We start from the raw sequence: 24,020 nt of genomic DNA, 5'->3' as shown, positions 1-24,020 counted from the left end.
CGGATGTTGCATTGTCGGCGGATGAGCGGGTGTTCCTGGTTAGCCTGGAAAGGGGGTCGACGCTGGTTGTTCGTTATTCATAGACGGGTATATAGTATATAGTAGTATATAGTGTGAATAACGGCAAGCTGTATGTAGTGGCAGCAGTGGCCGGCCCGTGTGATGAACCGGAGCCACTTGGGAGCGTAGTTACGGTGGAATTCGCGTGGACAAACCGGACCGTGTGACGGACCTAGGTTGGCCGGCCCAACGTTTGCGCTTTTCGGAAGCGCTGAACCCAAGGAACTCGGTTGGTTGGTGTTTCCCCGAGAGAAACCGGTGGTAACATTCCCAAGTGGAAGCGTGGTCGGAGGTTGAGCAGGAATCGTAGGAATGTGTGGCATAGAGCTCGAGCGTGGTAAAGAGCTGCCAGGCGTGAAGACTTTGCTAGCGAGATTGCGCATCTTTCCCAAGAAGCCCACCGTTGGTGTGGGTGGTGTTGTCGTCATCGATTGGGCAAAGAGCCTCGTCGGTGTAGGTATCCTAAACGTGGATCCTACTAACGGTGTGATCACTGTAGGGGCTTGAGTAGTGGCAATATTCGGTAGGCTTACAGCTGCAGTAGCTGAACGTGACGACGAACCGCTTACCCTGGACATGTTGCTTGTAACGGAGGAAGCTCGTGTTGGCCCAGGCTGCTAATCTGCATTAAGTTCGGCTAGTTGTCGTCGCATGATGGCACCGCTTAATCGTTGTCGGTCCATCTCGTTTCGTAGCTCTCGCAGTTTCCTTTCGCTTTCGACGCGACGCTTATATTCGTCAAGCTCTCTTATCTTTGCATCCTCCTCTTCTCTGCGCGTTGTCTCTTCCAGGTTTTGTTGAAGCATCAGTTCGGCTTCCTTCTGCCTTTGTTCGGCTTCGTGAATTTTAGCTTGTCGGGACGAAACACTGGAATGTCGTGAATATGTTCTTGGATGTGCGGAAGAGTTCGATTTTGGCTTCGTCCACGCTACGTAATCGTCACAATCGGCCAAGGTAGATTGGTGGTCATAAATAACAGCCTGTATCCACTGTTTCTCGCCCTCTAGGTCATCTGCGCTGCAATTGGGAGTGTTGTATTGGACGTATCGATCGTGGCACTTCTCTAGGCTGTCGAACTCACGAACGTAGTTAGCGCGGAGTGCTCGTACAGTGTCACGATCTACACCGACTCTTATAGATTGCGAAAGTTTCTTGACCGCTTTGGTATGGGTCATCTTTCCATTGGTTCTTAGCCTCTTGAAGCGGATAGGATCAACAATGGTTTCCACATCTGACAATGCTTCTTCTTCTTCATCGATGGAAGTGAGAATAGTAGGTACAATAGCTTGAGTCATGATGCAATGTATTTACCGGACGGAAGAACCAAAAACAGCAGATATCAAGGGGCGGAGTCGAATTGACCTCCTACAAAGGAGACGACAAACAAGATCACGGAATAAGTTAATTCAAACAAAGATGGACGATTCGGTCTTGAGGACCCGGACAGAAGAGTTGATTTAAGTCGATGTAACGCGTTTCGTTCGTCTTGGTGTTCCGTATCCGAACTAATCTAGGGGGTGGCGACGATGGTATCGGTTCCGGTGCTTCGTCCTCTGAAGAGGGTCCAACTTTGCTGATGACTTCACAATCAGAGAGGTTCGGTATAAAATCGTCCTCTTCGGATTCCGATTGTGCAGGAGGTGTAGGTGGGTCAACAACAGGTGGGACGTGCCACGGATCGTATGGATGAAAGAAGACTTGTCTAGGATTCGATGGCGGTATGAAATCAGCTAGACGTGGTCACGATTCACTAATTTGTTCTTCAGAAGCACTAGCAGCAGTAGCTGTACTAACGTTGGAGGCGGTCGCTTGCTGGACCTGTATCCGATGAAGGGCCTCCGCAATCCTTTTCTTGCTACGCAGTAACTTTTCCGCCTTCTTCCTCTTCGCGCTGTTGAACATGCGTGGAATGGTGCTGGTTGCCGGCTGGCCAGACCTTAACACTGGGCAACTGGTGATAAATATCACTTGACGGAGGACGGAAAGGTAAGAGAGACTAGACGGGCAGTAATGGAAGATCCAGCTGACGATCAGTAAGTCTGGTAAGGCTGGACGGGCAATGACGGAAGATCCGGCTGACCATCAGTGAGTCTGGTCAGACTGGACGGGCAGTGACGGAAGATCCAGCTGACGATCAGTGAGTCTGGGTAAACTGGACAGCTGGTGTAGGGTACAGCTGACAAGCCAGTAAGGCTGGACAGGCTGGACACCTAGTTGCGGAAGGTACAGCTGACGGGCATTGAGGCTGAGCAACTGGACAGCTGACGTGTAGGGTACAGCTGACGGGCCACTAAAGCTGGACAGACTGTACACCTGTTGACGAAAAAAGCGCAGCTAACACGCGGACGCTCTATCGAGAGCAGACCGACGTATTTCAAACGGAAGCAAGAGACTCGTGGACGCTATATAGATACTATACAGACGCTATACGTTTCGATATCCCGGTCGACGCACCAAAACGTTGCCTCTTCACGCAGTTGTAAGGGAAAAAGGAAGGGAAAATTAAACAACCAAAACACAAGTTCAAATTAAATGAAGTTAAGCCGATGTATTAAGATACGAGAGCGTTGGTTGCCTGCCAACGAACGTTACGAATACAGATACACGCGAAAGGGGGGGGGGGGTCTGCACGAGAGCCACACGCAATGGGTGCCAAACCACGCACCTCGTGTAGAAAAAGAAAAGAAGTTAGAGTCGGGCGTCGTCAAGGACGACTGAAACACACCGCCAGAAAGGCCACACAAAACTTTAGAGGAAGGGACGAGCATGCAATTTCGAGAACGCGACGATTTGTTCTGCAATTCGGTAAGAAACGGCGAAGAAAAACGAAACGGAACAGTTAGAGATGTTGTGCACTTGCTGGCGAGGTCGAGACTGAGGTCGAGTGAGGTCGGAACCCCAAAGCTCCGCCCTTCGTTACCGACTCTCTTCCTCCGGGTGGGGCGTTGACAGATCGCTTTTAAAGGAGACGGTTTTGGCGAGCTCTAGCTCGCCAACAGTTATAGATTCAGTTTCATGATCTACATTCAAACAGTTTCAAATATACGTGTATTCAATGTGAATATAGTGTGCTACAGTGAGTTTTAATATCTATATTCAAACAGTATAAAATATAAGTGTATTGAATGTGAATATAGTATTATAGAATCAGTTTCATGATCTACATTCAAACAGTATTCAATATACGTATATTCAATGAGAATATAGTGTAATACAGTGAGTTTCAATATCTATATTGAAACAGTATCAAATATAAGTGTATTGAATGTGAATATAGTATTATACAATCAGTTTCATGATCTACTTTCAAACAGTATTAAATATACGTATATTTAATATGAATATAGGGTAATACAGTGAGTTTCAATATCTACATACAAGTAGTATCAAATATACGTGTATTCTATTTGAATATAGTGGTATAAAATCAGTTTCATGCTCTACATTTGAACAGTATCAAATATATGTGTATTCAATGTGAATATAGTGTTATGGAATCATTTTTAATATCTACATTCAAACAGTTTCAAATATTCGTGTATTTTATGTGAATATAGTGTTATAGAATCAGTTTTATGATTTTTTTCAATATGAATATAGTGTAATACAGTGAGTTTCAATATCTACATTCAAACAGCACCAAATATACGTGGATTCAATGTGAATATACTGTTATAGAATCAGTTTCATGAACTACATTCAAACAGTATCAAATATACGTGTATTCAATGTGAATATAGTGTGATACAGTCAGTTTCAATATCTATATTCAATCAGCATCAAATATACGTGTTTTTAATCTGATTATAGTGTTATAGAATCAGTTTTATGATCTACATTCAAACAGTATCAAATATACGTGTATTCAATGTGACTATCGTATGATACAGTAGTACAGCATATACTATGAACTCGCAGTAGTTATAGTAGGAGGATACCGCCCATTATTGCCGCCTATCCTTTAGCAGTGGCCCGTATGGCTTTCACGGTCGATGGCTAACATATACAAAGCCATCGAACTCTCAGCAGTTAATTGATTCCGGAGAGAACTATCTTGAGTGGTCCTTCAGCATTCCTTTCGAGCCGCTACCTCATCCTCGCCAGCTAAAGCGTAAGTTTTGCCTCTTAATAATATTTCGGTGCTTGTCTTGAGCATATGCCCAAGTAACTTATGAGCAGCTGTAGGCTCTTTATCTTCCGATCTGTTCATTCGGTTGACTACTTGTGGTATATTAATACACGATTATTCTATCAAACACGTATCGTCTTGTGCTTACCTATACACGGCATTGTGAGTAGCAGCGCCGCATTTATTATTATTTTTCAGTATTGGAGGGCAACATGATAACGTCGTGTCCTCCTTTACACTTGCAGTTAAAGCGAATTCAGCTAAATGCCGGTTCGACGATATGGTAGAGCCTCTTATCTGCTCGTGTTCCCACTAGCTTTTCTTCGCCGTTTTTGGTTGTGCTTACGTTAATGGCAGTGAACAGGGTGTCAAAACCAATGTCTGCCGTTGCCCCGATAGAGATCAAATTTGTTCCGAGCCCAGGAATGAACAGGATATCTCTGATTATTCTCTTTTTTAAATTGATTGTTCGAACGAATTTTAATTGGTATGTACCTTACGCCAACGGCGTGCAGCGGCTGGCTGTCACAACCGTTTCCTTTGATTGACCGATTGGTTGGATTGGTTTGCTTAAAGGAAATAAAGAAACAGCGTTGGTCGTTCATGTGGGACGTGTGGCATGAGTTTGCATATCATTCAGTCTTCCTGTGATGTCAAAGAAAAGCGAAAGACATAAAACAGATATTATCATCCAAATCCGACTATCCGTGTTAGTTAGTCGATTGAGCTACATAAGGTGACGGTGTTGCTTTTCACGCTATAGTGCAGACGCGGCTGGTGCAATTTCTTCATCTCGACACCTTTTACGATAGATTTTTTTGCCATGGCCCACTTTCTTGCAATATCACAGATATGATTGACCCATTTGTCCTTCTTTGGGACTGGATTATTGAGGCGTCCTGATGTGGATTGACGAACAAAAAAGGCTTCATTTATTTCTTCCGAACCACCATGAATTTTGCTTATGGTTTTTTCTTTTAAAACTCGATCCGTGAGTATAGCAAGTGTTTGGTTTTCAATAGGAACGCTGTCCCAGATGGACAAGAAGTGGCGATAGCTCGGTGGTAAAATTTTTAGGATTTTATCAATAATTTGGTTGTCCACCGGAGCTCCCATGTCCTTCAATTAGGCGGCCACTGCCTTAATGGCTGCAATGTGTCCCATGATGCTATAATCTTTATGTATTTGCAGTTGAAAAACTGTTGCTGTGCTAGAAGATTTTCTGCTGAATTCTTGTCATGCTGCGCTAGCAGCCAAACCGACATTTCGTGAGACGTCTTACAATTTATTAGCATCTCGTTAAACGAATCTTCTACAGTCGCTAAAATGTAATTCCGAGCAACAATGTTTTTTTTATACCATGTAGCAATGTCTTCTGTGTTGGTGACACCAGCTGTTTTATTTTTGACCTCCTGTGGAATCCTAGTTTTCCCGAGGACAACGTTCCTTAATTTTTGGCTCAAGTACGAAGCTAAGGCGATACTTCCACATTGTGAAGATGCTTCCATTAAGTTTGGTAATGTAGCTGACATCTTTAAAGAAATTTTGGCATTTTTTGCGTCTTGTTATTGAAATTGACTGATGAGCGTTTACCCCTGGACCCGTTACATGCTAAAAAAACACGTCGATCACAAGAAAAATTCAGTTTACCATACCTGGAACAATTACTCGTATATCTTTTCTACGCTGTCTTTGTAAGAAAATCAACTAACAAAGGAGTATTAGCGACACAAATGTGCTTTAAAACAACAGTAACACCTAATGGAAATGAGTTGAGCCTGGCGAAATGTGGTCAACTATTAGACTACTTCAGGAAAACCTTCCACTTCATCATTAAATTTCGGTTCTGGTCCCATGCGCTCATTACATTAGATTGTATTAATGGGGATCTGTTGGAGTTTGAACATCCATACAGTGAATGGCTATTAGATGGCGTGGTCTACCACTCGTATGTTGGAGTTTAAACATTCATACAATAATGACCATTAGAAGAAGCTATCTGCCACTCCCTGGTGGCAGGCCGTTTTTTATGCTATGAGCTCTTTTACCTTGCAGTTAAGCAATATTGTTCTGTTGTCTGCTAGCATCCCCACGCTAAGTGACACTTCGTACTACTTTTCATCTCAAGATATATTAATATGTACATTTAAATTGTATGCCTGAATAGTATTGCTGAACTGTAAGAATTACTTTCAATTCAGTATTGTGTGATAATACAGAACCCTGTTATACTAAAGAAACCTGTGATAACACAGAAGCCTCTAACTAACTGTGTACCTTTGAATTCTAGCAGGATCCACAACACTGGAAACCATTCATCAGTACCCAAATCATCACCATTTCCCAACTCACCAACCACTTCCGTTGGGCACGTTGTCCTAGACTGAACAACCTTGCTGATCTAGCTTCCAAAGGAGCAACCTTAGATATTCATAACAAGTATTATGTGTTACATTAGACAAAATGGCTACAAAAGGAAAAAAGCCACCAGCCAATTAATTCCACACCTGAATTTGATATCAGCCCAGTAAGGAAGAGCTGAGCGCAGAAGAAAAGAAAATACTTATTGCGTCTATGAAATTTTGACAAACGCAATCCTTCTTGTTCTCTCGTTACAGCACATTCGCCAAAATAAAAAGAACCCGAGCTTAGATCAATGGCTTAGGCAAGCCGAGAAATTAAGCTTATAGCAACCTGTTTCCCTTACCCTCAAAAAACGACTTTTTGCCAGCCATCTGCCGTTCGGCTTTGCAGTGACATAGGTTCGTAGAGACACCAGCTAGTTAGCGTTCAGCGAAATCGTGTGAGCTGAGGTTTCAGATGCTACGTGGCCGGATACCTCCTTTTGAAGGTATACTTTTTACAGTTAGGATAAACTCACACACACAGCAGCATGTAATAGTTCAAGTTGGATAAACTTGTAGCTATTGTCTGTAAATTTTTTCATATTAACTGAGCGTTGACCTTCGGTTTTATTAGCTATTTTGAAGCAGGGGTAACAAAATAATTTTCAACAAGGGTCCAAATGTCAACCAAAAGAATCGTTGGCATTCAGCCCATTTGTGGGACCGTATTTTACACTGTATTGTTAGGTACACAAATTTTTTATTTTTAATATTCTCATTCTTTTATTTTCCAACGGGCTTGCAAACGCTGTCAGAGAAACTTATACAAGCTTCTGGCTGAACAGGGAATAAGTTTCGGGACAAGTACTCTGATGTAACTGCTGATGAGATTTTTGAAATGGTCAGTGATTACTTACAGGATAGACCTAATTTGGGAATAGATAAGTATTCTGTGTAGTTTCAATGAAACGGATGTCTATGTCGAAAGGCGTAAAATATTTGAAGTGTCGAGAATTTCTATGAGCTTGCATAATATACTTAAGAGAAGATATTCAGAGAAGAAAATACAGTGTAAGAGCTCTCCTTTCCCTTTTTGACTTAGATGGGTACTGACTAAACATTAAATGTAACTCATGTATTTTATATACCTTAGACTGTAGTCGATAACATGAATAACAGACGCTCCCTTAAACGAAAACGTTTATGCTAAAAGTAGGCCCTATACAAAATGTCCAGTCCTGAGCTACGACACTGAACTGTATAGCCAAAAAATTATACACTTATTGGTACTGAAACATAGTTATACAGGGTGTATAGGATTAGTTTTCTTAAGTTATTTGATAATTCTTTTCCTCTTCCTCATATGAATTTATGACGCTAAGCCTATTACAAGGGAAAAGCAAATACTTTGCCCGGGAAAGTGATGATACAACCCATCTATAACAACTAATCAAAAAATCGAATACTTAAAATAGCTTATCACGGGCATACTGTTAGAAATGGAGAACCATGTTTCGTGTTGTTCAATAGATGTCAACACAAGTCCTTTTTCTATTGCTCTCATCCAACTCAGTTGCTGTTTAACTCTTCCTTCTCTCTCTGGCTTTTCTACGACGAAGGTGTCAGGTTCTTAACTCTGTCCTTTCAACTACTTATCATTCCATTACAATCTAGTCGGACGAACGTGTATTGTATTCAATTCAAGTGAATTCACTCAGGTAATACCTATTCGTATCATTGCACAAAATCACTGTGTTGAATCCGCCAATACAATATACCCGCAAAGCATAAGCCTCATGTGGTTGCCATTCTTATATCTAACACATACGACGTGGAAACAGACACGATAGTGGGCGATTGAATAAGATTTAGAAAATATCAATACGAATTCAGAACAAATGAAGGACCAATATACTATTCAGCAGTTTGGAAACAGAAGTTGCGACATTTTATGGGAGTGCATCTGCTAACGTCTTTTGACCAGCATTCAACAAAATAGCCGAATTCTTAGTTGGATTTCGCCAACAAACTTCAAAGGTTCTCTTTAATATTGTAATATAATAGGCACTAGCGGCGACGTCCATATGTTCAAGAGATGTAGTAGTTATCTGTGATTAATCGCGTAACACAGATAGTTTTCCACTAACGTTTCGGAACTGTCTACACCAACTTTGACGTTGGAATGAATGTCCATGACAATCCTGAAACTATAAACTAGTGATCTGTGTTACTAATTAAAGCTGAAGGGACAATAAGCGTCCATAAACGGTACGCGTTTCCGCTAAATCAACGCTAAAAAATAGACATGTCCGCAGTTTTTTCAGAAATAAGTAGCTTATTCATCTTGATTAAAACATGATGTTTTATCTAAACCGACATTTTTTTGTAAAATATAGCGTAATGCTATTTTTTAATGTAACAAGTAATAAGGCAAGCGACACATTAAAAAATCTCAGCACAAATTCAACACAATTATTTCATACAGAGAAACTTAGTTTGAATAAAAACAGTGTCTGTGACCTGAAAGCTTTCTTGTAGCATAGCTTTACAAGTGACAATCATGAAACAAAAAGGAGGAAGATACTATTAAATTAAACTATTCGACATGAATTTGTTGGCATAAGTTACTTCACTTGTTGCACTGAGAACCTTGATTTCCATATGTCATTTGCGATTGCGTCGCTCACGCTAGCCAATTCCATTCTCGCATTCAATTCAAACTTTCAGGGACAAACACTTGTTGGACGTCATTCCTCCTCGTTTTCTTCCCACCTACGAAAATAAAATCTAATCTTCGTTCAATGAAAGTAGCAACTGCTTCTCAGTGTACACGAAAATGTACAGATTCGCATATTGCGCTTGTTGGCTTCAAAATGCTTGTTGCTATTGAAAGCCTTGGTTGTTGCCACTCCTATCATAAGCTTGGGTAATTTTTGTGCCTGGACGAGACAGTGCAGGGAGTTAACAAATATCAATAACTTGGAACTTGAATAATCACTTCCTCTGGATGCATTATTTTCACTGTTTCTTCTGCAAAGGCATCATCGATTTGTTTTTGGGATTCAGCCAAATACCGGTCTGAATTCTCTGAAATTTCTCTTTAGACCTAAGTAGGAATCACACCGTTTACGTTTGTGAATATGTGGAGGCTCTTTACGTTTTCACTGGCAATCGCCTCTAATGATTTGGGCATCGCACTTTCAAAATCTGTCTTAAGGGGGGTAATCTGTTTCGAAGCGATGTAATAAATATTTCCGATGTTAATTCAGACCGTCTCCTTGCACTATGTTCCTTAATTTTGTTTGCTACTTGAAGGAACTTTTTCAAGTTTGCTTGATTACTACAGCGATTTGGACGAAATCTTCTTCATGGAGTCAAAGTTTTTGATTAGCTTTTCCTAAAATGTTTAGATTTTTAAAACGACTTATACGAAATCCTGAACGAAATCGACTACTTGAGGAGCGAAGATTTGAGTTGGCTCGGCTGCTAGAACAATTTCACGAACTCTTTTTTAATGGAATTCAGTTCTTGATGAGCGCTTATTCCAGTTGTGCCGACTTGCATAATGAGCTCTTTGACAACGTGAATTTTCGACCGATGAGACCGAGATCAATAAAAGGCGTATTTGATAGTCAATTTTTCCCTTATTTGACGGCTAATAAGTCCTAAATACTATACCGTACCACCAATTTGTGAAATATACCCTAAATAAGCATATTTTTGTCATTTATTTTTGGTAGATATGATTTATTTTCAACTTATTATTTCAATTACTTTAATAGATTTGCCTCTGGTATGGTACTTTGTACGTGTTTCAAAAGTTTTCCACTCTACATTCACAAGCAATAACTCCCACACGCTTCCAGTCTTTGAAAAACTTTAAAAATAGGAAGTTTATATTATTTACTTCAATGAGGGATTATGTTTCAATCAAAGGAATACTTCTCACGTTTACATAGCATTTTCTTACCGGTCCAGTCTCTCTAGTAACTGATGCATCGTATTCCTAGTAATATTCTGGATACCTCTTCCGAATCCTCTTCCTTAGAACTGATATAGTTACTGTGGCACTTATATGATACAGAAAAGAGGTGGTGTGGAATATTCTCCACCGTCGGAGACTGCCGACTCAGTGTGGTAAGTATTCGGGGAAGCAGAGAGGCCTAGCCCGGTCTAGGGGCCAGCGTGTTTTTTGGACGGCGCCTCGGTTGAGAGTTGACGGGTGGTAGAGCGGACGTCGGGTCTGCCAAAGCATTACAAGCGTTGGACGTCTATTTAAAGGAAGACATCGTTGACATGGAAGTTCCATTGAATCCAATGGATCCCAACAGTCAGCTGTGCGCAACGAAGCCAATTGAATATTGGAAATTTAATCAATATCACTATCCGATCCATAGTGAAATCGGCAGAGATATTGTAAGCATTGCAGCCAGAGTTGGATTACCGCGGTAATGCGGTATTACCGCTACCGCTACCGCGATATTTTTTTCAATGGTTACCGCTACCGTTACCGCTAGTAATAAATACCAAAAATCGGTAACGTTACTTTTAGGCCATCTAGGGATGCGGCTATTAATCTTTTCCTTTTTTTAGCAGACTGCATTTCAAGAAAAAATTTCAAAACGTTTTATATTCATGTTTCCAAAGTCTCCTAGTTTCCTCAGTGTAACAGTAAAAATTGTAAGGCTAGAATTCATTATGATACCAGCATTTTTTCCAACAACATATCTTTTCCTTGTTCAGGCAAGTAATATGATCTTGTATCATGTGATTTTTAAGAAATCTAAATGTTAGTCGATTAATAAGCTTAAGAGGCAACATCACAAAACTTCAATTAAAAATAACGAAGAAAATATTGATAATTTCAATTTTCTATGCAAAGAAACTGGCTTTACCAAGTGAAACGAAGTAGTTCTTTACTGAAAACACAAGGAACTGTAGCAACATTAAAACAAACTCAAACAAAACTATCGTAAAGTGGCAACCTACGAATTTTAGGTCTTAATTACATTAAGTGACCGAAATTTAGATTTTAGACCGTGGGTTTTTCAAAACGTTTCTCCCAAGCATTTTTAGCAAATCTTCGACTCCTAGCAACAGACTGGAAAAACGGGTGACACATTGATCGATGACGTGGTATTCATCTTCCGTTTTGACCACCGGGATACGAATCACAAAACCCGTTCTTCTGGCTCTTTAATTTCTTCCCAAGTGTACCACTCTGCTGGGTCCAGATTCAGAGGAACGGAGGCCCTTTGTGATAGTTGACGAGTTGCCGATTTTCCTATTCCTCTACATAATAAATCGGAGCGGAAAATTTTTTTAGAGCCTATAGCGGCTGCTGCTGCCGCCGTAGCGTCCTTGAATATTTTCCGCTCCGTTTTAAAAAGTAGATAAGTAGGAAAATCGGCAACTATGCGGGATGGGAAGATAGCGCAAAATTCCTTGGAATAAAAATTTGCCGTTTTTAACTCAAAATTATAGTGATTCTGCATATGGCATGATATGCAAAATCCCATATTAGATTATAGTTTAAATGATGCTTTTTTTTAAAGCCCAAAAACGCCCTCGTAGCCCTATTTATCGTCGCGTACATGAGAGCCAAAGTAGCCCCATTTACTACTGGCCTTCTCGAGTGTCCGGAAACTTCTGTCAGCTATTTTAAAGGGCCTTTCCCGTGAAAGAAAAATTCCCCCAAAAAAATCATGTATGAAACTAATCTTAAGGAAAAATTTCATTTTCAGAATCATCTATGTCCGATGATTAGTATATTTTTAAGAGTTTAAATAAAAACCGGTTTTTCCATAAGCCGCTCTCGGCTGTCCGGAAACTTTCGGCAGGTACTGTATATACGCAACACGGGTGACCTAGATGAACACCTGCTAGCTAACTGACGCATCCATGTGTCATCAGCATCACGCCACTTATAAAACATCTTTGATTGGCGGCACGGGCGACGCCTATCATCGCACCATTATCACGCCATTTTAAACATCTTTGATTGGTGGCAAATACTCGCACAGCAACTCACCAATTTGCCAATATGCGAAGAGTAATCGTGAACCCAAAATATGAGAAAAATCAGACAAGAACTTGCAAGAGGTAGTCGCCTGAGTTTATTCTTGTTGCTCTTATCCTTTGGTCAGTAGTATTGCACAGTAAACTGTACTTTTACTGTGAATCTTATTTGCTTAACTTGCCTTAATTTGCATCTGTTCAAACTTAGTTATTCTTGGACAGTGCATTCGTCCTCTTCTTGACACTTGTTCAATCTCTTTGATTGTGAATTGACTTCGTGGGCGTGAGGTTATCTCGTTCGCTTCCGTGTCGATTTCTTTCCGCTACCTACTCGTGTTATCACGGTAAGACTTGGTCATAATTGTCTCTCTTTCTCTCTTTAGTTTCACTACTGTATCTTTATTTTCTTTCTATGTCTTGCTTCTTGTAGTATGCTTCACTTAGAATAATAAATCGATCATTGTGGGAAATACGCCTCCGAGCTCGTTATTAGTTCCTATTTGTCTTAATACAGTAAAGTCAGTCTTTCCACAAGGGAAGATGCTTTACATATGTCTGATTCATAATCTCCGTGCGAGCGTAAACTGCGTCCAGACGCCATGGAGTGCATTGTTCCGTCGGTCAGACATTCGCCAATCTCTTTGCGTACCTCTTCGGCTAGCAGGTACTCCAACATGAAAAGGAGTACCGGGGAGTCCTCATACTCTTCTCGCTCTCCTCTTCTCTTATCGCCACGGTTCTCGTGGAGATACATCGGCGGCGACCAATCTTTTACGATGTCGGGCTGCATCCACTATTGCCCTAAAGGGGAACAGAGTAGAAACGTTTTGGCAAATTGGTAAGGCCTGTGATTGCTCGGGAAGTTGTTGATCTTGTAGCGTTCGGAGTTGAACTTTCATCACCTCTACTTACGTGCGAAAGTTTTAGATTTTTGCGTTCAAGCCCATTTTAACTGCATTAATCTTCTGATCCAAACCGCCCAACGTTCGATGCGCTTCCCTGACTAGCGTGTTGTTGGAAGCATAATCGTTGGACGTAACTCTTGAACTGTCAATGAGTTTTCTTACTGTAGTTGTGCACGCATACTTCTTAACGCAATATTAAGGGTTTCTGTGGCGGAAGTTGTATTTGCCTCTATCTGAGCCCTTGGGGTTTCCAACTTCAATTCCAGCTTCAACATCGAAACTTGATCAGTTTCGAAACCTACTTTCCACTTGTCACATGCTTGACTTTGTTGATCAGTCAGGCCAATATACTTTCTGTATATTTGTTTTGTATTTCTTTGACTTCGTCGTATATACGAGTCAATACGTCACGCCATGCTGTTACTTGCAATTTCTTCAATCTGACGGCTTCCATCTTGTGGTCTTCCACTGCCTCTCTGAACTGTGTCACTAACTTCGTGTGGGCCGCCTTTCTCTTCCCTCGTTTCTTCTTGTGATCGTCTTCAGGGACTAGTGGCCTCCCACTCTTCTTCCGTTCAGGTTTCGATGCGTCTATCGTTGGGTTGCCGCCGTCCGGAGGTCGGAGAAAAAGGCCCAGACGAAAAAGGCCCAGACGAAAAAGGCCCGCAAAAAAGGCCCAGACGAAAAAGGCCCAGACGAAAAAGGCCCACTTTTTTCCAAATTTAAAAGTGGGCCTTTTTCTCCATTGGACTGGTCCTTTTTCTCCGTTTAATTTCCATGTTCCTACAAACTTTATATTTGTTTCCAAAATATATTTCCAACCTCCTATTCCGTGGAAAGTGGAATGTACATAGGTTGCCGTTACCTTCTATAAGGTTTGCCGAAATCAAACAATGTTAGCGTATGTACGCTAGTTAACCTTTGATTATTTATTCGTTAGCAATCTGATTTCGGATTATGTTAGTATTTATATATTGCTAATATCCCGTTTAATATAGTTCATTTTTCACAATTTTGGTTTATTGAACTACTATCGCCTTTTTAAATATAATACAAGAAATAAATGTTTTTTGCACTTAGCCTTGTTCTGTCCACCCTCCTTCATTATTCCCCCAACCCCCAGTCCATTTCCCTTATAACTTCTTTTTGTCGATACTTATGACATAGGTAAAGACCACTGATTCGTTGTTAATACCGAAACTGAATGAGTTCCGCGGGGCTTTTGTGGTTGCTGGGAAAAAAAGATATGTTAACACGAAGACCTGTTTATTATTATTAACATTTTATAAATAATCTTTATAGGAATAATGTAACAAACTTAAACTATCGTCCGAGGCAAGGACAAAAGAAAGAATATTGTAATTGAAAATTGATTCTCATACCTTTTATTTCCTTATCAGATTTTCAATTCTTTTCACAATTACAAAGAGCCAAATAAATATATTAAAATCATAACCTACTGCTATAACTATGCCAGGCAGTGACTGCCAACTGTTATCTTGGAGCGCTTTTCACCAAAGCAATAAATAGTTCGAGCAAAACTGGAATATTCAATTTGCGTAGGAACGTCTATAAGTCAAATTTAAAAAGTTAATGCGTGGCTTTTGTTAAACAGCAATCTTTTGTTAAAGAATAACCTCACCTTTAGCCCGAGAGAGCCATCTACGTCTCTGGTAAGAACTCGCGTTTTTCCAGCAATGATAAATGATTTTTTACGTTCTTCGTGTCTTGTTTTCCCCTTATGGACATTTTCAAGCGGCTTTTGGTTACCTTATTCACATCACATACTACAGTGAAATATAAGGAAGCTTTGCACTTGACGTTAACAAAGCTACTAACAATTACAAACCAATTTAGTTTATTTTCTACCATGAAGGGCTTTTTTTATGTCTTTATTAGTGGAGACACTAATAAACCTTTTACAATGAATCTACGATTTTTCTTCTTCAAAATTTCCAAGATCATGAAGCATGCCACTGTATTTTTTATAAAAATGTATTACGACATGGCTTGCACATGAAAGAACATAGGTTTAGCTCATCAATGAGTCGGTATCAGTACTTCATACGATGAATTTTCCTTTTTTTGATTTGGTTTAATCACTTTATGTTCTTTCTTTTCAGTTTTCTTTTTCTTTATGTTGGCTTTTTTCTTTTTCTGTTGTCATTCTTTTCTCTTTACCTTTTCTTCGATGCGATCAGCCCAATTGTTTTTGCTTTCTGATCTGTTTGTATCTCGTTTCTTTATTTATTTGTCAAGCAATTCCACACAGTCTTCTACCTATTGCAATACAGATAGGTTAAAAGTTTTGATGATCTTACAAATGTGTTTGTCAAATTGATAGTTTACCTGAAAACCTTCAGCTATTTGCAGATCACCATTTCATGCCTGTTTCTCTTCAATGCTTCTTGCATTCTCAACTTCAGCTTTGCCTACCAAGATTTTCACTTTTGGGTTTCAATTTTTTTTTTCATTTTAATCGTTGCCACTTATGGATCTAAATTGGTCTTTTTCAGAATGGGTGAGGGATTTAATAGTTCTCCAAAATCAAATTTGCTGAAAACTAGGCAGCCTTCACTGTTGAAAATTGGTGTTGGCATTTTGCAGTTTACTTGCTAGTCTTGGTTCAGGAATTTTTGTTTAGGCAAACTCTGAAAGACCAGAGGTTGATGACACAGATGCTGCCATGGCGGCTTGTGCAAGTTTGGCAATCAGGACCTCTTCTTCTTATTTTTCCTTTTTAATTTCTTCTTCATTCCCTCTAACTTCCGTTTAAGTTTGATTTTCGTTGTCTTATCAGACAATTCCAACTTTTTCCCTGAAAACCAATGGAATAAACTGGCCGGTCTTCCTTAAATGTAAATGTTAACACATACTTGTTAGGTGTGAGGTGTTCATTCAGTTTATGTTCTTTCTTTTCAGTTTTCTTTTTCTTAATGTTGGCTTTTCTCGTTTTCTGTTGTTATTCCTTTCTCTTTTCCTATTCATCGATGGGTTCCGCCAACTTCTTTTTACTATCTGATTTGATTTCATCTTGTTTCTTAATAGATTTAGCAAGCAATTCCACATTGTTTTTTACCTATTGCAATACAGAAAGGTTTAAATTATTTAAGATCTTACAAATATGTTTGTCAAATTGAAAGTATACCTGAAAACCTTCAGCTCTTTGCAGAGCACCATTTCATGACTGTTTCTCTTCAATACTTCTCGCATTCCAACTTCAGCTTAGCCATCCAAGATTTTCACTTTGGCTTTGAGTTTTTTTTGTTATCATTGCCACTTTTGAATCTAAAGTGGTCTTGTTCAGAATGGGTGAGGGATTAGATAGTTCTCCTAAATCAAATTTGCTGAATACTAGGCAGCCTTCACTGTTGAAAATAGGTGTTAGCGGTGTACTTATTGGTCTTGGTTCAGGAATACCTGTTTTGACAAACTCTGTGGGATCAGAGGTTGATGACACTGATGCTGCCTCGGTGGCTTGTGCAAGTTTGGCAATTCAGGACCGCTTCTTGTTATTTTTCTTTTTTAATTTCTTCTTCTTCAATTTTTCTAACTCCTTTTAAGTTTTGTTTTTATTGTCCTATCAGACAAATCCTTCCTTTTCCCTGAAAATAGATGGAATAAGCTGGCCCGCCTTCCTTAAACGTAAAGATTAATACATACCTATTAAGTGTGAGGTGTTAGCTGCTAGACATTCTTCCAGTTCAACACCAACCTTCTTGCTATTGAGATCGTCAACTGTAGATACACTTTCAGTTGGAAGTTGGTCAATAAGCTAGAAATGAAAAAGTCTTCAGGAGAGAGTTGCTTTTTAAGAGCGACGATGTCAATGGACCCTCGCGTTTTATAAGGCTCTTGATTTTATGACGCCTCCACCTGAGGGCAGTATAAGCAGATAGAAACCATGAACAATAAAAAAGTAACTAAATTTTGTTGAATTTGTAATACAAGAATTACATTCTTTTTTAAATTTCAATTGGCAATTTTAAGAGTTTATTTTACTACGTTTGTTTTTGATTGGCGGAGAAAAAGGCCCAGACGAAAAAGGCCCAGACGAAAAAGGCCCGCGAAAAAGGCCCAGACGAAAAAGGCCCATACGAAAAAGGCCCACTTTTTTCCAAATTCAAAAGTGGGCCTTTTTCTCCATTGGACTGGGCCTTTTTCTCCGCTCAATTTCCATTTTCTTACAAACTTTATGTTTGTTTCGAAAATTGTATTTCCCACCTTCTATTCCGTGGAATTTGGAATGTACAAATGTTGCTGAAACCGTGATCTTCTTTAAGGATTGCAGAGATCAAACAATGTTAGCGTATGTACGTTAGTTAATCTTTGATTATTTATTCGTTAGCAATCTGATTTCGGATTACGTTAGTATTTATATATTGCTAATATCCCGTTAAATAAAGTTCATTTTTCACAATTTTTGTTTGTTGAACTACTATCGGCTTTTTTTAATATAATACAAGAAATTAATGTTTTTCGCACTTAGCCTTGTTCTGTCCACCCTCTTTGATTATTCCCCCAACCCCCAGTCCATCTCCCTTATAACTTCCCTTTGTCGATACTTATGCCATAGGTAAAGACCACTGATTCGTTGTGAATAAGGAAACTGAATGAGTTCCGCGGGGCTTTTGTGGTTGCTGGGAACAAAAATATATGTTACCACGAAGACTAGTTTATTATTATTAACATTTGATAAATAATGTTTATAGGAATAATAGTACAAACTTGAACTATCGTCTGAAGCAAGGACCAAAACAAAGACTATTGTAATCCAATATTGATTCTAATACCATTTATTCCTTATACATTTTCAATTCTTTTAACAATTACAAAGAGCCCAATAAATATATTAAAATCATAACCTACTGCTATAAATGATTTTGTTCGTTCTTCGTGTCCTGTTTTCACCTTTTGTACATTTTCAAGCAGCTATTGATTACCTAATTACACATGAGATACTACATTGAGATATAAGGAAGCTTTACACTTTACGTTAGCAAAGCTACTAATAATGACAAATCAATTTTCTACTACGACGGATTTTTTTTTATGAGAGTCTCTTATTAGTGAAGACACTAAACCTTTTAAATTGAATCTAAGATTTTTTTTCTTCAAATTTTCCACGATCATGGAAGGCATATCAGTGTATTTTTCTAAAAAACTATCACGACATGGCTGCACATGAAAGAACACAAGTTTAGCTGATCCATCAGTCAGTATCAGTTTTTCATGCGATAAATTTGCCTTTTTTCTTTAGTTTATTCACTTTATGTTCTTTCTTTTCAGTTTTCTTTTTCTTAATGTTGGCTTTTCTCCTTTTCTGTTGTTATTCCCTTCTCTTTTCCTTTTCTTCGATTCGTTCAGCGCAATTTTTGTTACTCTCTGATTTGATTTGATCTCGTTCATTATTCGGTTTGGCAAGCAATTCCACATAGTCTTTTACCTATTGCAATACAGAAAGGTTAAAAGTTTTCAAGATCTTACAAATATTTTTGTCAAATTGAAAGTTTACCTGAAAACCTTCAGCTATTTGCAGAGCACCATTTCGTGCCTGTTTCTCTTCAATACTTCTTGCATTTTCAACTTCAGCTTGGCCTACCAAGATTTTCATTTTTGGTTTAAGTTTTATTTTCTTTCATTTTAATCGTTGCCACTTCTGGATCTAAAGTGGTCTTATTCAGAATGGGTGAGGAATTAGATAGTTCTCCAAAGTCAAATTTGCCGGAAACTAGGCAGCCTCCACTGTTAAAAATTGGTGTTGCCAGTGTACTTGCTAGTCTTGCTTCAGGAATTTCTGTTTTAACAAACTCTGAAAGACCAGAGGTTGATGACACAGATGCTGCCTTGGTGGCTCGAGCATGTTTGGCAATTCAGGACCTCTTCTTCTTACTTTTCCTTTTTAATTTCTTGTTCATTCCCTCTAACTTCCGTTTAAGTTTGATTTTCGTTGTCTTATCAGACAATTCCAGCTTTTTCCCTGAAAATCAATGGAATAAACTGGCCGGTCTTCATTAAATGTAAATGTTAACACATACCTGTTAAGTGTGAGGTGTTCATTCGGTTTATGTTCTTTATTTTCAGTTTTCTTTTTCTTAGTGTTTGCTTTTCTCGTTTTCTGTTGTTATTCCTTTCTCTTTTCCTATTCTTCGATGCGTTCAGCCAACTTCTTTTACAATTTGATTTGATTTCATCTTGTTTCTTAATAGATTTAGCAAGCAATTCCACATTGTTTTTCACCTATTGCAATACAGAAAGGTTAAATTATTTAAAATCTTAAAAATATGTTTGTCAAATTGAAAGTTTACCTAAAAACCTTCTGCTCTTTGCAGAGCACCTTTTCACGCCTGTTTCTCTTCAATACTTCTCGCATTCAACTTCAGTTTGGCCATCCAAGATTTTCACTTTGGCTTTGAGTTTTTTTTTTTATCGTTGCCACTTTTGAATCTAAAGTGGTCTTGTTCAGAATGGGTGAGGGATAAGATAGTTCTCCTAAATCAAATTTGTTGAATACTAGGCAGCCTTCACTGTTGAAAATTTGTGTTAGCAGTGTACTTGTTGGTCTTGGTTCAGGAATACCTGTTTTGACAAACTCTGTCGGATCAGAGGTTGATGACACTGATGCTGCCTCGGTGGCTTGTGCAAGTTTGGCAATTTAGGACCACTTCTTGTTATTTTTCTTTTTTAATTTCTTCTTCTGCAATTTTTCTAACTCCTTTTAAGTTTGGTTTTCATTGTCCTATCAGACAAATCCAGCCTTTTCCCTGAAAATGGATGGAATAAGCTGGTCAGTCTTCCTTGAACGTAAAGATCAACACATACCTGTTAAGTGTGAGGTGTTAGCTGCTAGACATTCTTCTTGTTCAACACCAACCTTATTGCTATTGAGATCGTCAACTGTAGATACACTTTCAGTTGGAATGTTGGTCAATTGCCTTGCCTGAAACTGCCTGAAACAAGAAGAAATCAAATCAGATAGTAAAAAGAAGTTGGCTGAACGCATCGAAGAATAGGAAAAGAGAAAGGAATAACAACAGAAAACGAGAAAAGCCAACATTAAGAAAAAGAAAACTGAGAAGAAAGAACATAAACTGAATGAACGCCTCACACTTAACAGGTATGTGTTAACATTTACATTTAAGGAAGACCGGCCAGTTTATTCCATTGATTTTCAGAGGAAAAGCTGGAATTGTCTGATAAGGCAACGAAAATCCAATTTAAACGGAAGTTAGAGGGAATGAAGAAGAAATTAAAAAGAAAAAGTAAGAAGAAGAGGTCCTGAATTGCCAAACATGCTCGAGCCACCAAGGCAGTATCTGTGTCATCAACCTCTGGTCTTTCAGAGTTTGTTAAAACAGAAATTCCTCAACCAAGACTAGCAAGTACACTGGCAACACCAATTTTTAACAGTGAAGGCTGCCTAGTTTCCAGCAAATTTGATTTTGGAGAACTATCTAATTCCTCACCCATTCTGAAAAAGACCACTTTATATCCAGAAGTGGCAACGATTAAAATGAAAGAAAATAAAACTTAAACCAAAAATGAATATCTTGGTAGGCCAAGCTGAAGCTGAGAATGCAAGAAGCATTGAATAGAAACAGGCATGAAATGGTGCTCTGCAAATAGCTGAAGGTTTTCAGGTAAACTTTCAATTTGACAAAAATATTTGTAAGATCTTCAAAACTTTTAACCTTTCTTTATTGCAATAGGTAAAAGACTATGTGGAATTGCTTGCCAAATCAATTAATGAACGAGATCAAATCAGAAAGTAACATAAATTGCGCTGAACGAATCGAAGAAAAGGAAAAGAGAAAGGAATAACAACAGAAAAAGAGAAAAGCCAACATTAAGAAAAATAAAACTGAAAAGAAAGAACATAAAGTGAATAAACTAAAGAAAAAAGGCAAATTTACCGTATGAAAGACTGATACTGACTCATGGATGAGCTAAACTCTTGTTCTTTCATGTGCAGCCATGTCGTGATAGTTTTATAGAAAAATACACTGGCATGCCTTCCATGATCGTGGAAAATTTGAAGAAAAAATATCTTAGATTCATTTAAAAAGGTTTAGTGTCTTCACTAATAACAGACTCTCATTTTAAAAAAAGTCCGTCATGGTAGAAAATTGATTTGTCATTATTAGTAGCTTTGTTAACGTAAAGTGTAAAGCTTCCTTATATCTCAATGTATTATGTGATGTGTAATTAGGTAATCAATAGCTGCTTGAAAATGTGCAAAAGGTGAAAACAGGACACGAAGAACGAACAGAATCATTTATAGCAGTAGGTTATGATTTTAATATATTTATTGGGCTCTTTGTAAGTGTTAAAAGAATTGAAAATGTATAAGGAATAAATGGTATTAGAATCAATATTGAATTACATAATCTTTGTTTTGGTCCTTGCCTCAGACGATAATTTAAGTTTGTAATATTATTCCTATAAACATTATTTATCAAATGTTAATGATAATAAACTAGTCTTCGTGGTAACATATATTTTTGTTCCCAGCAACCACAAAAGCCCCGCGGAACTCATTCAGTTTCCGTATTCCCAACGAATCAGTGGTCTTTACCTATGGCATAAGTATCGACAAAAAGAAGCTATATGGGAGATGGACTGGGGATTGGGGGAATAATGAAAGAGGGTGGACAGAACAAGGCAGGTGCGGTGCGAAAAACATTTATTTTTTGTATTATATTTAAAAAAGCGATGGTAGTTCAATAAACAAAAATTGTGAAAAATGAACTTTATTAAACGGGATATTAGCAATATATAAATACTAATATAATCCGAAATTAGATTGCAACCGAATAAATAATCAAAGATTTACTAGCGCACAAACGCTAACATTGTTTGATCTCTGCAATCCTTAAAGAAGATCACGGTTTCAGCAACTTTTGTACATTCCAAATTCCACGGAATAGAAGGTGGGAAATACAATTTTCGAAACAAACATAAAGTTTGTAAGAAAATGGAAAATTGAGCGGAGAAAAAGGCCCAGTCCAATGGAGAAAAAGGCCCACTTTTGAATTTGGAAAAAAGTGGGCCTTTTTCGTATGGGCCTTTTTCGTCTGGGCCTTTTTCGCGGGCCTTTTTCGTCTGGGCCTTTTTCGTCTGGGCCTTTTTCTCCGACCTCCTTGTTTTTTGTACTACCCTTCATACGATTTTTTGGATACTTACTCTGCTTATACTGCCCTCAAGTGGAGGCGTTCTGAAGCTACATTTGGCTTGAAAATGTCGTTCTCTAAAGAAAATAACAATATGCTAGATTCGTCGACAAAATGTTTCCGTGCAATAGATTCTACCAAAAACTCCTTTTACCCTAAAGGACGGATAGCTGCTTTAAAGAGGTAAATTGAGTAAGCTCTTCTACAGAGACTTAGGTGCAGCTTGCACTTAAATTGTTGACGTGGAACATATTATGCATTCTCATTCACATTCAATGTTTATTTTGTTTTCTAGAAAACATTAAAAATTTGTGTCAAAGATATTTTGTTATACGGGATTTTTGATTATTACTAGGATCCAAGCATAAACCAAAGCCAAACATAGGACTTGCTTAATCACTCAACAATTTTACTGTGAAAGGATGCCAAATTATGAAAGCGGTATAACATTTTACTAACCAATACATCTTAGAATATCTTTACTTTGTTTTTGCATGATACCAGAGGATCATCCAAACCATCCACCTTTCTGATTCGAGGTCTTCAATGGATGCATGTAATTGAAACAAGTTTTCAGATTGAGTCTGAAAAAGAAAGGTATGTGAAGGGTCAAAACCTAATTTTAAAAATATTCACACGTTGTGGTTTTCTCGTGTGTGAAATAACAAAAATTGTGAGCATAACTTCGTTATTGGATTCTAGGGAAGAATGGATGACTGCTATTGATTATGTTGCTGAACAGCTTCATACAGATCCTGATAGCAACGATGTGGATATACAAGCCGTTTCTGAAAAAACACCAGGAACCATGCTGCCAGTCCTGAAGAAATGGAAGACCGTCTAATAGCTAAGCTCTCACACTTCACAGGTATGTGTTGATCTTTACATTTAAGGAAGACCGGCCAGTTTATTCCATCGATTTTCAGGGAAAAAGCTGGATTTGTCTGATAAGACAACAAAAGCCAAACTAAACGGAAGTTAGATGAAATGAAGAAGAAATTAAAAAGGAAAAATAAGACGAAGAGGTCCTGAATTGCCAATCTTGCACAAGCCACAGAGGCAGCATCAGTGTCATCAACCTCTGATCTCACAGAGTTTGTCAAAACAGGTATTCCTGAACCAAGAACAACAAGTACACTGCTAACAACAATTTTCAACAGTGAAGGCTGCCTAGTTTTCAGAAAATTTGATTGAGGAGAACTACCTAATCCCTCACTCATTCTGAACAAGACCACTTTAAAGCCAGAAGCGGCAATGATTAAAGCTAAAAAAAACTCAAAGACAAAGTGAAAATCTTCTATGGCCAAGCTGAAGTTGAGAATGCAAGAAGTATTGAAGAGAAACAGGCATGAAAAGGTGCTCTGCAAAGAGCTGAAGGTTTTCAGGTAAACTT

General features: G+C 38.6%; 2 long non-coding RNA genes across 2 annotated transcripts; one reads left to right on the top strand and one right to left on the bottom strand.

Moving 5' to 3' along the window:
* Positions 1-18,586: 18,586 nt before the first annotated feature.
* On the bottom strand, positions 18,587-19,707 carry LOC130692658 (uncharacterized). Its single transcript, XR_009001501.2, has 3 exons — positions 19,496-19,707; positions 18,973-19,437; positions 18,587-18,903 (listed from the first exon to the last, which is right to left on the bottom strand). It is a non-coding gene; the product is annotated as an uncharacterized LOC130692658 (long non-coding RNA).
* A 718-nt stretch (positions 19,708-20,425) lies between these two features.
* On the top strand, positions 20,426-21,540 carry LOC130692660 (uncharacterized). The gene is made up of 3 exons (XR_009001507.2): positions 20,426-20,574; positions 20,633-21,097; positions 21,167-21,540. It is a non-coding gene; the product is annotated as an uncharacterized LOC130692660 (long non-coding RNA).
* Positions 21,541-24,020: the final 2,480 nt, after the last annotated feature.

This window comes from Daphnia carinata, chromosome 6, assembly GCF_022539665.2.
Source record: "Daphnia carinata strain CSIRO-1 chromosome 6, CSIRO_AGI_Dcar_HiC_V3, whole genome shotgun sequence".
NCBI lineage: Eukaryota > Metazoa > Arthropoda > Branchiopoda > Diplostraca > Daphniidae > Daphnia > Daphnia carinata.
This window is presented reverse-complemented; position numbering and strand designations above follow the sequence as displayed.